Source organism: Copadichromis virginalis, linkage group LG6 (assembly GCF_057382275.1).
Source record: "Copadichromis virginalis isolate Kocher_CV1m ecotype Utaka linkage group LG6, C_Virginalis_male_GT1.1, whole genome shotgun sequence".
NCBI classification, from domain to species: domain Eukaryota; kingdom Metazoa; phylum Chordata; class Actinopteri; order Cichliformes; family Cichlidae; genus Copadichromis; species Copadichromis virginalis.
This window is the reverse complement of record NC_140623.1, coordinates 7,773,763-7,789,994: the sequence shown is the minus strand read 5'-3', so window position 1 is coordinate 7,789,994 and position 16,232 is coordinate 7,773,763. Positions and strand designations below refer to the sequence as shown.

General features: G+C 40.9%; 1 long non-coding RNA gene across 1 annotated transcript in view; it reads right to left on the bottom strand.

The window, feature by feature from the left end:
- LOC146707123 (uncharacterized) overlaps window positions 1-15,455 on the bottom strand; it is a 30,534-nt gene extending 15,079 nt beyond the window's left edge. Inside the window, exons 1-2 of the long non-coding RNA XR_014921052.1 lie at window positions 15,267-15,455; window positions 13,334-13,512 (exon numbers count right to left, since the gene is read on the bottom strand). This is a non-coding gene — a long non-coding RNA (uncharacterized LOC146707123). The remainder of the gene's footprint in view (window positions 1-13,333; window positions 13,513-15,266) is intronic.
- Between the last annotated feature and the right edge of the window lie 777 nt (window positions 15,456-16,232).

The window sequence follows — 16,232 nt, the reverse complement described above, 5'->3', positions numbered from 1 at the left end:
TTATTAGAAATGCATCACTGCTCTTTTAATTCAAAGGCAAATGAATATAAATACCTTCAGTCACTTTCACTATCGGTCTTCTTCCCTCTCCGTCCCTTCCACCGTACCAGCGCTCCACAGCTTTGTGACTGGAGAGTACCCTGGAAGACTTAATGACATCGATGTCTCATCCTCCCCGTTTCAAACAGATGACCTTTGACCTGCGGATCTGAGGCTGGTATTGACGTTGTGACCTCAGCTAATGTAGCAGGCCTGCTGATAGACTGAGATAAGTGACTTTGTGTGCAGACACTGATGAGACAATCCAGCCCACCAGTTCAATTAAAGTAACTACAATCCTTTACAAAGAACATTGTGACAGAGTTTCAGTCACACAGTATGAAGAATTGAACTCAGTTCTCTAAAAACAAAAATTAAGTTTGTCATATTATTTTAGCCCACAATAATCAGATGTTAGATTTAATTTTTCTGTTATTTCATTTTTTTTAAATAATCTTCAAGTCCTGTAATGGTAACAGTTTGAGCAGAAAATCCACAGAAAAGAGAAGAGGCAGAGTGAGTTGTTACATTGAAGTGCTGTAGCTAATAAAGACAAGGTCAGTTTGTTTGACCTCTTTTGCCCCAGAGCGACCTCAGAGGTTATTAGCCTCTGTCAGTGGGGTGCGGCTATCATGCTGCTGCTTCTTCAGTTCCTTTCCTTCCAAGTTCCCTCCATCCTGGGCCACACAAACAATAAAAACAAGCTAACCTAACTCAGAAAGACTACAATTTACAGGTTCATTCTTTAAAACCCATAAAAAATATATTTGAATTTCAGGTTTTACAGTTGAGGTTCGTTGTGGAAAGAAAACACAAACTAATCACAAATCACTCACTATATTGGCAAACTGTTATACCCTTCCAAAACACTCAGAGGCCATTAAATCCTCCCTCACTACTTAAAGAAAGCATCATGTCACTTATTCATTTGTCCCCTTCTGACACAGTGTGACTCTCCTCTCTGTTATCCACTCATCCTCCTCAGCATCTTTGCCTCGGGGCCTGCTGATTGACAGCCATGCTGAACCCAGGGACCACCCTCTCAGAATGACAGGGCCAATCCCCCTGGCTTGGCCAAATGACACACTAATGTGGCAGATTGGTTGTCAGTCTGATGGGCAGGCCTGCTGATGTTGCAGTGTGCCAGCCTGCTTCACTGCCTGGCACTATAGTGGGGCAAAAAAGTATTTAGTCAGCCACCGATTGTGCAAGTTCCCCCACTTAAAATGATGGCAGAGGTCAGTAATTTGCACCAGAGGTACACTTCAACTGTGAGAGACAGAATGTGAAAAAATAAATCCATGAATTCACATGGTAGGATTTGTAAAGAATTTATTCGTAAATCAGGGTGGAAAATAAGTATTTGGTCACCTCAAACATGGAAAATCTCTGGCTCTCACAGACCTGTAACGTCTTCTGTAAGACGCTTTTCTGTCCCCCACTCGTTACCTGTATGAATGGCACCTGTTTGAACTCATCATCTGTATAAAAGACACCTGTCCACAGCCTCAAACAGTCAGACTCCAAACTCCGCCATGGCCAAGACCAAAGAGCTTTCGAAGGACACCAGAAAAAGTATTGTAGACCTGCACCAGACTGGGAAGAGTGAATCTACAATAGGCAAGCAGCTTGGTGTGAAAAAATCAACTGTGGGAGCAATCATCAGAAAATGGAAGACATACAAGACCACTGATAATCTCCCTCGATCTGGGGCTCCACGCAAGATCTCATCCCGTGGGGTCAAAATGATCATGAGAACGGTGAGCAAAGATCCCAGAACCACACGGGGGGACCTGGTGAATGACCTGCAGAGAGCTGGGACCAAAGTAACAAAGGTCACCATCAGTAACACACTACAACGGCAGGGAATCAAATCCCGCAGTGCCAGACGTGTTCCGCTGCTGAAGCCAGTGCATGTCCAGGCCCGTCTGAAGTTTGCCAGAGAGCACATGGATGATACAGAAGAGGATTGGGAGAATGTCATGTGGTCAGATGAAACCAAAGTAGAACTTTTTGGTATAAACTCAACTCGTCGTGTTTGGAGGAAGAAGAATACTGAGTTGCATCCCAAGAACACCATACCTACTGTGAAGCATGGGGGTGGAAACATCATGCTATGGGGCTGTTTTTCTGCCAAGGGGACAGGACGACTGATCCGTGTTAAGGACAGAATGAATGGGGCCATGTATCGTGAGATTTTGAGCCAAAACCTCCTTCCATCAGTGAGAACTTTGAAGATGAAACCAGGCTGGGTCTTCCAACATGACAATGATCCAGAACACACCGCCCGGGCAACAAAGGAGTGGCTCCGTAAGAAGCATTTGAAAGTCCTGGAGTGGCCTAGCCAGTCTCCAGACCTCAACCCCATAGAAAATCTGTGGCGGGAGTTGAAAGTCCGTGTTGCTCGGCGACAGCCCCAAAACATCACTGCTCTCGAGAAGATCTGCATGGAGGAATGGGCCAAAATACCAGCTACTGTGTGTGCAAACCTGGTAAAGACCTATAGTAAACGTTTGACCTCTGTTATTGCCAACAAAGGTTATGTTACAAAGTATTGAGTTGTATTTTTGTTATTGACCAAATACTTATTTTCCACCCTGATTTACGAATAAATTCTTTACAAATCCTACCATGTGGATTCATGGATTTTTTTTTCACATTCTGTCTCTCACAGTTGAAGTGTACCTCTGGTGCAAATTACTGACCTCTGTCATCATTTTAGGTGGGGGAACTTGCACAATCGGTGGCTGACTAAATACTTTTTTGCCCCACTGTATGTTTGGATTTCACAAATGCTAACACCTACTGTAAAGACATAACCTTTACGTTTGTTTTCTCCACATTTTCCAAAGTTTAAAGATCAATGTGAAAAAGTTAATGGAGGGATTTTTCCTCACTTTTATTGTTTTTGCAGTAAAACAACAGGAGTTACTGTTTTCTTCAAAACTTTTATGGAGCCTTTTTGAGAGACTGATAAGAGATCACATCACTTCTTCACTTCCTGCCACCATTGACCCACTTTAGTGCATATCGGACTAATCGTTCCACAGACGATGCCACAGCTCACCTGCTCCACAAGTCCCTGAGTCACCTGGACACTGGCACAGGGAATTATGTTAGAGTGCTGTTCGTGGACTACAGTTCAGGATTCCACACAATAATTCCCTTCAAGCTTTTCACCAAGTTGAAGGATCTAGGACTCAGCTCATCACTGTGTCAGTGGATCTTCAACTTCCTCACAGAAAGACTTCAATCAGTGTGGGAGGAATTAGGAGCCCTGATCATCAGTGGCATGCCAGTGGAGAGAGTGGACATTTTCCGGTACTTGGGTGTCCCCATCACTCAGAACCTGTCATGGTCCTGTCACATTAACACCCTGGTTAAGAAAGACCGCCAGCGTCTCTTCTTCCTCAGAAGACTTAGAGACCTAAGAACTTCTACTCCTGCACCATCGAGAGCGTCCTGGAGGGAAACGCCTGCACCTGGTTTGGGAACAGCACCAAGCAGGACAGACGAGATCTGCAAAGAGTGGTGCGCTCAGCCGAATACATCATTTAATCAGAGCTCCCTGACCTGCTGCCCATCTACACCAAGCAATGCAAGACCAAAGCCAGGAAGATTATGATGGACCTCTCCCATCGCAACAATGGACTCTTCTCACTGTTGAGGTCTGGGAAGCGCTTCTGCTCCCTTAAGGCCAAAACAGAGAGAATGAGGAGGAGCTTCTTCCCCCAGGCTATTCGGGCCCTGAACCAGGTGTAGAACTGGACTCTCTCACACACATTCTGTTTATTTTCACACTATTTGCACACTTCTTATAATTTCTTTCATAATTCGTTATTCGTTCTTTTTACTGTAAATTTATGAGTTAAAATCTGTAAATTCTGTAGTAATCTGTAAATCTTACTGTCAATTCTTACTGTGATTTAATGGTCAGGCATTGCACAGCAATAAGCATTTCACCACATGTCGTACTGTGCATGGTTGTGACAAATAAAAAAAATGTAATGTGAATTTGATTTAAACACTTAAACCAAGATTCTTCCTATTTTAGTGATCTAATCTAAGGGTCACTTGGTGATGAAAGAACAAAACAAAAAAACAATTTCAGTGAAAGATTCTGATGACCATTAAAGGAATATTTCAAATTGCATTCATGTGATGAAAGAACTGTCTGTTTTCTGCTTCTGGAGGCAGCACTTTAGCATAGATGCCCTTGCCTCCCTCTTCCTAGCTCTTCCAAAGAGCTCCAAAGCAGGCTCCAGTGCAGACCCGTGTGTCCTGGGTCTGCACTGGAGTCTCCTTCTAGTTGGATTCGTTTCAATGACCTTACCTACTTGTCCTAGGCCTGAACCATGTCATCTGGCTCCTTACAAAGGAGCAGTGACTCTACTATGAGCTAATCCCAAGTGACCGCACTTCCCACCCTATCTCTAAGGGAGAGCTCAGACTCCCTTCAGAGAAAGCTCATTTACGCCACTTGAAAATGCGATCTTATTCTCAGCTCTCAGCACTCTCAATGCTCAGTTTTCTCTTCACCACAGCAGACCAGCACAATGTCTCCATCAGTGCAGATGCTCAAAAAATGTATCAGCTGAAATCCCTTACTTTTCCTCCATCCTTCAGTTGAATCAGAAACTCATTCTGCTTGAAAACCATGGCCTCAGCTTTGGACGTACTAATTCCGACGACTGCACACTTATGCAAAGCACAAAGCAACCTGAGTTGGAAAGCCAAGTTCAATTTCACTAACCACACCCAGACCTCATTACTGCAAGACGTGTTGAATCGAGAAATCTAAAAAACCTCAAGAACAGCTGAAAAACAAAGTTACTGACATCCATCAGTGTGGAGATGCTACAAAGACATTTCTAAGGCTTTGGAACTCCAGTGAACCACTTTGAGACACATTATTGATTTGGAACAGTGGTGAATATTCCCAGGAGCGAACTGGTCAGTGTTCATAATGCAACAGTAAGAAAGACACTGGACAAAAATGGCATCCATGGTAGAATTCCAAGGCGAAAAACCGCTGCTGGCCAAAAACAAACAATGACTTGATTCTCATTTGCCACAAATAGGATGGATGGATGGATGGATGGATGGATGGATGGATAGATAGATAGATAGATAGATAGATAGATAGATAGATAGATAGATAGATAGATAGATAGATAGATAGATAGATCAAACACTTGCCCACGTGAACTGTAGGCTACACACACATGCACACATTTGCCCACATTTGGCCCTGTTTCTGGGGAGAGGTGCCCTGGGCTGCAGGAGGGTGGAAACCAGCTCAGATCAAACACGATGAGCCCGTCACTACTCCTTCATTCCCTTTTTACTTTTTATTTATTTTTTCTTAAAGCACACACAGACACACACACACACCCTTTACTGCACATTCCTCACTTTCTCTCTGCATATCTTCTTCCGCGGCTCTCTCTCTATCCCTCACTGTCTCTCACTGCTCCAATCTGCTCTCCACACTGCAGTTGACAGCAGCCAAAGAGAAAATGGAAGAGGGTCGGAGGGGTGTGGTGGAGGAGGGACATGAGGAGAGCAAAACTGAGGAGAGCCGTGAGGGGTGTAAGTGGAGGAAGAGATAGAGGAGGAAGAGGGAGGAGGGGAGACTGGCCAGGAAGGACTGGAGAGGAAAAGGAGATGGAGTAAGAGGAAGAGAAGCAGCTGAGAGCTTTGGCAGTGCTTTTTCTTTTTATGTAATATCCTCACTCTGTAGTTCTGTCCCCACACAGCCCTCACATATCAAACTCACAGCACACCATTCGTCCCATTATCTATCTGAAACCTCAAATAATGTTCAATTGCAGCGCAATTACAATAATTAGAATCATTAAGGTGATCATTTCCTGACACCACCATTCATTAATTTGGCAAAATAACTATTAGTAGCAGACTGGCAGGAATGGAGGGAGGGATGGTCTTCTTTTACAACATGAGCCCATATTGCATTTGTGGAATGCTTTTGAGTTTTTTTCATTATTGGTCTTACACACAAAAAATATTCTAGAAAATTCCAGAAATGACAGCTGAAAGATGCCATTACAATCTCCTGAAGCCAAAAGTAAATAAACTGCTTACTTCTTAATTCAGTGTGCCGCCTCAATAGACAGGAAGAAACAATAAGTAAGCACAACTCTGAAGGCAAACAAGAGAACTGCTCAAAAATGTTCTTATTTATTATTTTCTATTGGTCACATTACCATCTTAGACTTACTATCATGTTTCAGACATAAAAATGACTCATTAGAAAACAATATGGTTCATTTAGCTGGTTTATAATGGCATGAAATAAAACAATTGTAAAGTTGTGCACAAGCATCCATAATAATGAATGTTTGTCCAAAAAAAGAAGGGTGAAAAGCTTCTTTTAAAAATGATGTCTAGAACAGGTGATCCCTTCAAATCTGGATGAGGCAACATTAATCGCCATACTAGTAACCAGCAACAACCAGACTCTTACAAACAAGCTCATAACACACAATGAGACATAACTCCATCCATCCATCCTCTTCTGCTTATGAGAGACTTAATTTATATATGCACTATTGATACACTATTGATAGAAATACCTGGAAAATTTTACATTACACTTACAGGAGCTGCTTTGCAATGGAAACCCATGTTACCAAGCTCCTGGTGTTCTTGGAATCCATTCTACCTCACAAACCATCCACCCGTTGTTTCGCATACGTTGCACATGCACACAACACAAAACCCAAATTTGCTTCGTTTTTTTTTTAACCCATTGTAAATATTTGTTATGATTAGGTTTAGGGTTAGTCAGAAGTCACCATCAAATTGTAATACGGGTAGGATGATTTGCCAAAGTACGACGGTTTCTCAGAACGCCGGCACACAGTTTTTATTCAGATGTTAATGGTTTGACTCTGCAGATAAAGAGTCAGCAGCGCGCACTTAACTTGACGACCTCGCTCTGTATCTTTATGTTATCCTGTACTTTGTAGCAGAGTTGCCGTGGTTCCTAAATCCTTCCACTCTGCAACATTATTGCTCACAGTTGAAGTGAAGAAATTTCTTCCTCAATACTTCATATTTTTTAAAAAGTAATATTGCAGGACTCAAAATTCATAATACTGTCCAGTAATACCAGTCTGTCCGACTGCTTGAACAAACTAAATAGAAAAAAATACAAATATGAAGCAACAATATTATCAAACATTCTTTTCCCTAGGCTCCAACAAACTTTGCCTTAACACTGAAGTATTCAACTACTCCCTATTTAGATTTACATGCCCTCCACGTGACCCTTTTCTGCCGTGGAAATTGATTTCTCTCAGGTTTTGTGCATGGAGCAGATGAAAAACCTTTCAGGGACATCATGTTCTATTTCACTTTACAGTTCCTCCACACCATCTTCTTTACATCCTTCATCTCTCTCTCCCTCTCTCTCTCTGTGCTATACGTATCACAGTCCACCAAGCTGCTTCTCACTAACGCAGGGTAATCACTTTACCCAAATCAACAACAAACCGCCAATTTTAACCGCCTCCCATAAACAAATAAATAATGGATTTTTCAGAAGATGACTAAGACATCATTTGGACACCTGAGATGCAGACTACAGAACGGGAGATGAAACAGCCTACAAATATAGAAACGCCACCCACACTGAGAAACTGCCTAGTAATAACATCTATTTCCTGATGTGCAAGTTCAGACATTGTGCAGGTGTACTAAAGAAATGCTGAATCCAAACATTCAGAAAATGTAAAAACTGAAACCCCTCTTGTTAGGTAGACCGAGGATATGTCGGGTTCATCTGGCCTGAGAAGACAGCATGTAGAGGGTTGGCTTAAAGAGTCCCAGTCTCCCTCAACGCGAGCGCCTCGCTTCGTATTTATATATCAGTGCGGCCTCCTTGGTTTGTTCTACGCATCTGCCGGTGTGCGTATGTGTGTATATGTTTTCTGTGTTGGATGAATGAGATGGGGTGTGAACAAGCACGGGTGTGTCCATCAGTCTGCTCCATTGTCCCTCTTCTACCTGTCCCCCGTTCTGCATCAATAGAATAAAAACGCAAAAAAAGAAAACACCACTGTGCTTTTCAGCAAGCACATCCCTCTCTCTCTCACGCACACAAACACACACACACGCAGGCTGGCTAAAGGCCAATCAATAATTCACATAGTGCAGATTGAATGTAGATCAGTGACTCAACATGGGGGGAAACACTATAGCTCCCCAATTGTCCTTCTTTCTCCAGATTTCTGTGTTTCTCTCGCCCTTTCTTCGTCTTTTTACCACCCGCCACCTACTTTCCACCTTCACTTATCTTTTTTGTCTACCTCTGTTTTGTCTTCTCCTTTTCTGCCTCTCTCAGCCTCTCTTCATGCAGTTTTTTTCTCAACCATCATTTTCACTGGTGGTAAATGACAAGCAGTAGATCATATCAGTTGTAGCCAAGTTGCTTGATGAAAAGCTGAAATGGTTTTGATTAATGATCTTAATACAAGCTGCGGTTTATTTCTTTTGTCAGATATTTGTAGAGACCAGGCTGAAACAGCAAGTGGACTTTTTAATTCCAACAGGATCATGAAAGGACTGAGCCGTCACTGCAGCAACAATCTGATTGATTCCAATGAATCGTGTCGATTTCTGTGTTTGTCAGCTAATAATGCATCATATCAGTTGTTCAGCACATTCTCACACCTACATGATAGTTTGATTGCCTGTCGCTTCCAGAACAACAGACAAGTGTTTTCACATTTACAATGTTGTTTGCTTAAGTTTAGGCATCAAAGTACTTTCTAAAAAGATATTTTACATCAGCTATTGAGATATTTAAAGCCTAACCAATAGTTTTGGAAGTTAAAGGTTTAGGTCTTGATTATATTAACAGCTGTGACGTCACTGCAGATACCTGGGTTCGATTTTGACCCAGACTATTTACTGCATCTGATCCACTACTCACTCTACATACTTTCCTCTCATTCTACTGTTCATTAATGGCAAAAAGCCAAAATACAAGGAGTGACATTACACAGCTTTTGTGCATTTTATTTTGATTTACAATTGTAATAATGTTTATTTATCTTATACTGGACCTTGGTGCATCCACTGTGTTTATCCAGTTTGTGTAACAACCATTTTTACCTCTCTTCTTCCTTCCTTTACACCAATCTTTCTCTGATTGGATGCCCCCCATAGAACGGTGGTCTGAACAGCAGCTGGGTTGGGTTTCTGTTCTCAAAGACAGATGCACAGCTGAGATGTCTGCTTTCAATGACATTGTAATCATCTAAGATTTTTTGGGTGGGATTTTCAATCCGCCCATAAAAGAGTTGATGATTACGGTTTCCAACAGACCAATGTTACATGATTTTGTTCTCAGAAAATTACGCAATGATGTCAGTAAAGATTTTCAACTTGAACATTTCATTCATCAAGATCTGATGTGCAATTTAAGTGTTCTCTTCATTTTTAAGCAGTGCATATAAAACACCTCTGAAAAACACACAGCTGTTGTTTTTCCAGTGAGGTCAGTGTGTTACTCAGTAATATTTGTCTTCACTAAACTCTTTCTTCTCCTTGTGTTCACATTTCTGTCACTGCTTTTCTGCACTTGCTGTTGTTTCCTCTTCTCTCACCCATCACTGTATGCACTTCTTTCCCCTCATTCAATTGGTTTCTTTCCTCTCTTCACCATTTTCCTCCTACTTCACACAACCCCCTCTCTTTATCTCTAGCCCACTGTCCCACTGTCCCTCTCTACAGGCTACTCAGTGATTGAGTGTCTCTCTTTCGCTTTTTGCATTTTGTTTAGTTTCTATATCTTGACTTCTTAAAGCGCACATCTGTCCATGACATGCAACAGATATCAAACACATGCATATACACACACACACGCACAAATAGATGAGAGAGAGCCCACACGCAGAGTTGAGGAGAGGACAGCAGGGGCATCACATTTCACCACAGTGAGATCCAGACAGACACACACTCACACTCTGAGAGAATTGACTGTGAGGATCACATATCTTGAGTAGAGTTCTGTCAAAACATCTATTACTATGGTGCTTGTCTGTCAGGATGCTGTATCTAGTAAAGATGAACTTGCATGGAGGGCTGCACTATATATGGTATCAAGAGTAAAAGTTTCTCTTTTTTTAGCTTCATTTTTGCATTTTTCTTAAAAGACGCACCCTTTTTTTTTTTACCTTTGTTGTTCAAGCATATTTCCTTTTTGGTACCTTATTTTTTTATTGTAATGTAATAGTGTCAGCATTATCAAATGTGCCATTATGTCACCAGGCAGTGTTATGGCAAACAAGGGAGAGAAAGGCAGACAGTGAAAGAGAGATTGCACACTGGAGCGTGAATGTCCCAAATGGTGCTTTTTTTCTGCCAACCACTGGGCTGCACTGACTGTGACTGTGTGTGTGTGTGTGTGTGTGTGTGTAGTGGGATGCAGCAAACCCCCCTGAGGTAAGTGATCCTGCTGAACAGGTGCTACAGTATCACCTGCCCCCACCCATACACGCGCATACATACACACACACACACACACACACGCACACACGCACACACACACACACACACACACACACACACACACACACACACACACAGCCATGCGAGCCTCCATCACCCGTGACTGATCTGAACAGATCTGCTTGGTCCATGCCAGAAAGATGAAGCCAAACCACAAGCTGATGCATCAGTGTGTGTGTGTGTGTGTGTGTGTGTGTGTGTGTGTGTGTGTAGATCATGTTTATTTCTGCACGTGTAAGTGTTTAACCAAAATGATTTCAGCCAAATAGTGTACATGTTACAGACTTCCTGTTTATTTCTGTATAATATCACAGTAGCAATGTAAACATGTCAACCTCTCAGGCAGAGAAGATCTTTGGGAAGCCCGTGTGTTTACTTAGCCTCTAGGCCAATTCTGCCTCCAACTGCCTGACAAGGTTTATGAATGGGGATAAATAAGGAAAAAAATAAATAGCTAAACAGTCATAAAATGCTATCCTTCTTTACTGGTTATCTGAATGCAATCAAACAGAACTACAAACAGAACTAAGAAAGCTTCAGGGACCCAGAATCCCTTTCTTACAGATTGTGCATACTCATATGGCAATCTGGTATCATGTCAAAGAGTACATAGAGATGCTAAGGTCTCAACAACACAAGTTAAATGTGCATGTATTTGTGTCATGGGTAGCCGGGGCAAGCCGTGTGAGACTACATTAGGACCCAAAATGCGGCAGCTCTGGTGCAAGTGAGTTTATTTAACAATGTAAATACAAACAGAGATGGCGAGGGTGAGCTTGAAACTAAGAAAACCTAAACTGGGAATAACTAAGGAAAACAAACCTGAAATCTTGAGATAAGAAACCGAGATGCAGGGAGACGAAGAAAACATAGGGGGGAAACCACACAGGCCGACGGAGGGAGAAACGCAGACAAACCAGCAGCTACTATGACAGAAGACACGACTTAAATACACTCAGAGAAACACAGGGAGATTACACACAGGTGGGGGACACAGCTGGGAGTGATTAACGTGATGAGACAAGGGAGGCAAACTGAAAACACTCACATAAGACGCAGACCTTCACAATAAAACAGGAACTTACACATACAAGGACACAGACTAAGAAACGCGGACTTGACACAGGAATACACGGGCAGAAAAGAATAAACACTAAACTGAGGAAGAACAGAACCAAAATCACAATAATAAAAAACACAAAACGCTGGGTTGAAAGGACCCAGGATCATGACAATTTGCATCCTTTCTACATATAGCACTTCTTATTAACATTCTAATTTACCCAGACACACACACACACACACACTCACACACACACACACACACACACACACACACACACACGCACACACACACACACACACACACACACTCTGATGGTTCAGCAACTTCCCCATGGACACTTTGACATGCGGGCTGGAGGACCTGCCTATCAATCCATAGACCTAATTAGCAGTCTACCACCTGGGCCACAGCCACCCTAGCTTTCTTTAAGCCGAGATATAATAATTTCCTAAATGACAGTATTTTCACTCATTTTCACACTTTTACAGTAATCCATCTACATTATTATATCTTATTTGTCTTGATTGGCAAAAGTGACAGTGCTTGAAAAAGCTTGAGCTTTTCCCTTCCACCTGGGACAATATTATTGACTGAGACAAGCATTTTATATGCTTTTGATCCTATGGATGAAAACGTTTGCACACGAAGATGCTCATTTACACACAGATTCTGCAATCTCAGATGAATGTTTAATCACTAGATCACTAGTTGTTGATCAACTAGAGTGGAACAACAAAAAGACAGACAGTCCTTGGGAACATTGTGTTATTTATCTACATGAGATTTCTTCAGGGCAATTTTAACCATGTTCTGATATTTCATTAAAAAATATGGTGAACAGGTGAACTGACTGATCGCTGTTTTATATTTTTTTGGCGGGGGGTGGGGGTGGAGGTAGGGGAGCTGGGGGGGGGGGGGGCTGTCTTTAATATTTTCTTTAATCTTCTTTAATCTCTCTCAAGGCCTCACACTTGCTACCTCTCCCCACATGTCTTTGCCTCACATGATACCGGGCAGTGTGGCCAGGACCCAGCTGGGAAAGTGTGAAACCCACACAGACAACAAATGCCCTGGACAGATGGTAAGATAGAGAGAGAGAGAGGCAGACAGAGAGAGAGAGATTCCAACACTGTCACCTTGTCTGATGGTATGCTGCTTTGACAACATATAGAGACACATTTTCTTACTTGCCAAGTTTAGGAAAAACTAAATGGGTCACTCCAATATAAATGTCACTGGCTGTCGTAATATCAGGAATAACATGTGTGACTGAAGCATTAAATGTGATATAAAGAAAAGGAAAATGTAACAAACCAAACAGTAGCTAAAAAAAAGCTTCAGTTGCTTTCTTGAATATTAAAAAAGGAGACCATTCAATCCAGATCTAGGAGTGAAAAAGACACGACTGATCTGGTTTTAATTTCGATTATGATTTGAGCTTTAAACCACTATGAAAACAAGATAATAATGATAATTACTTTTTGTAGTCACTTTTCAGTAGAAAGCTCTAGATTTGTTTTGCAAGGTAAATCTAGTGCGCCTTTACCTTTGTTTACAGCCAGCCCTGTTCACAACTCACTAAAGAGCAAGACTGAGGCCCAATTTAGGCCAGCTTAAGCCAAGATCATAAAAATGACCAAAAAGATCTTTCTATAAGAAATAAAAGTCGTAACAAGGTTTCCTACTGACCCTGTAGAAGGATCTGCTTTTGTCGTCGGTTGTCCTTTTCTTAATGTGGCTAATGTGCAGTTCTCCTGATGTGCACATGTAAATTGTGGCCTGAGCCTCTTTATGCCTATGTCTACTTCTGCAGACATCCTGTGGTGAAGACAGGTGGTGGGTGCCTGCAGTTGCCCTTATGAGGCAAGCTTTAGAATAAAAAGTAAATAAAATAAGATTTTAAAAAATGCAGTCTGGTACAGAAGCGTAGAGCTGCCACCCAGCCAAAAATAGAAGTATATCCCGTTATAATGGGAAAACTTTATTGTTCTAACAATATACTTTTCATGCTGACCGCCATAATATCACGTTATTACAATAAACATAACTATCACGTTATAACAAAATCTCCCCATGCCTCAATCCAAGCACAAAATAGAACTTAACTAATTCCGATAAACAAGCCATTTTCTCGAACTCTGATCTGCACTGTCTTCCACTATGTTTTAAGGCAAACATATAGATCATGTTTGAAAAATAAAACATATAACTTGAAAACGTTATTGTTCAAATAATATATAATTATCACGTTCGTACAAAATAGTATTGATATTGTAAGAACGTGAATTTTTTTGTTATAATGTGATAGTAATGTATATTGTAATGACGTTATATTATATTGTACAAACATGAAAAGTATACTGTTAGAACAATAACGTTTTCACGTTATAACGTGATATAGCTCTATTTTTTTTTTTACCTGGGTGGCAGCTCTACGCTTCCATAGTCTGGGGCTTACAAGAAAATAAGTTTCCTCCAACCCAACTTCACTTCTGCTTTTTCTTTTTTAATATTAGATTTAAACTGTCCCATCACCCATTTGTTAGTGAAATCCTGACGTGAAGCCTCGAGCTATGCGTTTTTGCCATCATGTCTTGCCGATGAAATTTGTGAGTGCACACTTGAAGTAGTGACTTGTCAGTCACAAAGTAGGACCAGACTAAAGCATTTCTTGTTATTTTGTCTTTCTGACTCCAATAGAAGCCATAAATTACAAAGTGATAAATATGTTATCATAAATAAGAAATTTAAATAGCAATTGAGATGGTTAACTCAGAAACTCATGGCATGGATACTGATGGCATGGTTAAAGGGAACCCAGGCTGTTCTCTTATACTTAGTTGCTCCTTGCTGACTATTAGAAAGAATGTAACTTTAAAGGTACAGTCAGTCCCTTTTTGAGTTCATTTAATAGAAAAAAGCATATTGTAACAAATATACATTGATTAGTGTGTAATTATGTTTTCCAACAAATGGATGTTCTCTTGGAAAGCCATTAAAAACAGGTATGAGTGGATGCCGGGTTCTGGAAGTCGGCACACTGCCCTTACATCTCAGATACAGTGCCCATGAAGGATATCACTGACTAATCACATAGCCTGTATGTCAAAGGCAGAGGACAAGACACACTCATAGGTGTTTGCGTGCAGAGGCAAATTTTATCATCCACCAAAGCAGTGACAAAATGACTGGTATCTTAATAAAATGTTATCCTCTGTATTTTCACGTCAAGCCTCATGTCCTCAATTGAAGTCATTGCTCTAACACATGCAAATGTGCACAAACATGTATTTATTCCTGACTGTCAGCACGTTAAACAGCTGACAATGAGCTGGCTAAATAACAACAGCTGGTTATAAGATAACATTATAGCAGCTAACATTAGGCTTTAGTGTTCTACAAATCACACTTTGAATCTAATGAACAGCTTGATTATATTCAAACATTATATGAGAATTCATTCACTAAATGTCCGAGTCCCACAATGTTACAGCCACTTCAAAGAAAGTTTCACTAGCACTGGCTAACAGTAGATAATAGAGGCTAACCTCAGCTGTCATAGGTTAAGGGCGGCTAACACAGGCTATTAGCGGCTAACATAGGCTAACAGAGCAGCACTTACCGACAGAAAAGTTGAGCATGTCCTCAAAAACTCACCACAGTGTTGCTGCCATCACATAGAAGTGAGATTCACTGATTCATTGACTCTTTTTGGATTTCTTTGACAAAGTTTTATAGCCTCCTCTAGAGTAAATAGATATGGATTCTTCTCACTGGCCATTGACACCTGAAGTAAGCAGCGGACTGACAGCACAGATAGCACCTAACTAGCAGATAACTACCCAGAGTTTTTAAGTTTACTGAGCAGTAAAACATAGAATACCAAAAAATATCTGTCTTTTATTTCTTGATTTAAGTGTTGACATTATAAAAATCTGGTAAAAATATATTGTGTATATATTTGTTTTCTTTAAGAAACACATTAGATGTCTGTGGACATTATAGAATACAGTCTACAGTTAATATTTTCTCTCTCTCTAGGCTGACTAAAACATTTTTGTCCTACAGCAACTAGCCTCATTAGGACCATGAACTTGAATTGGGATGGTAAGATTCAGCTGAGTTCAATTTACTGACATCGAGAAATGAAATTTTACACGCTGTAACTTCTACACTGGCTTCACTTTTTTAGACCCAGAAACCACATCCATCTTTTCTAAACAGTTTAAGGAGTGCTTAACAATACTTTTAATCCCGCCCATGACATTGGTTAGCTAATTATTAGCTCTCCTACGGCATTTATTAGACAGATCACGTTTCAACAAAGAAACTCCTGTTTTGTGTCATGATGCCAAACAAACCAGTCACCTTAGTAAAGGTACTGATTAACAATAATGAAATGAAACAGATGGAAAAAAACACCATGCACAGATCTGACTAGATGGATCTATGGGGATGCTGTCTGCAGTGACTCCCCCAAATGATTACATGAAAGGACAGAAATGCCATATTTGCATCATGTTTCCCACGGAGTTTTGGTTTGTTTACTGGCACTATTAGATTACATCATCTTGTAGCACCCTATTTG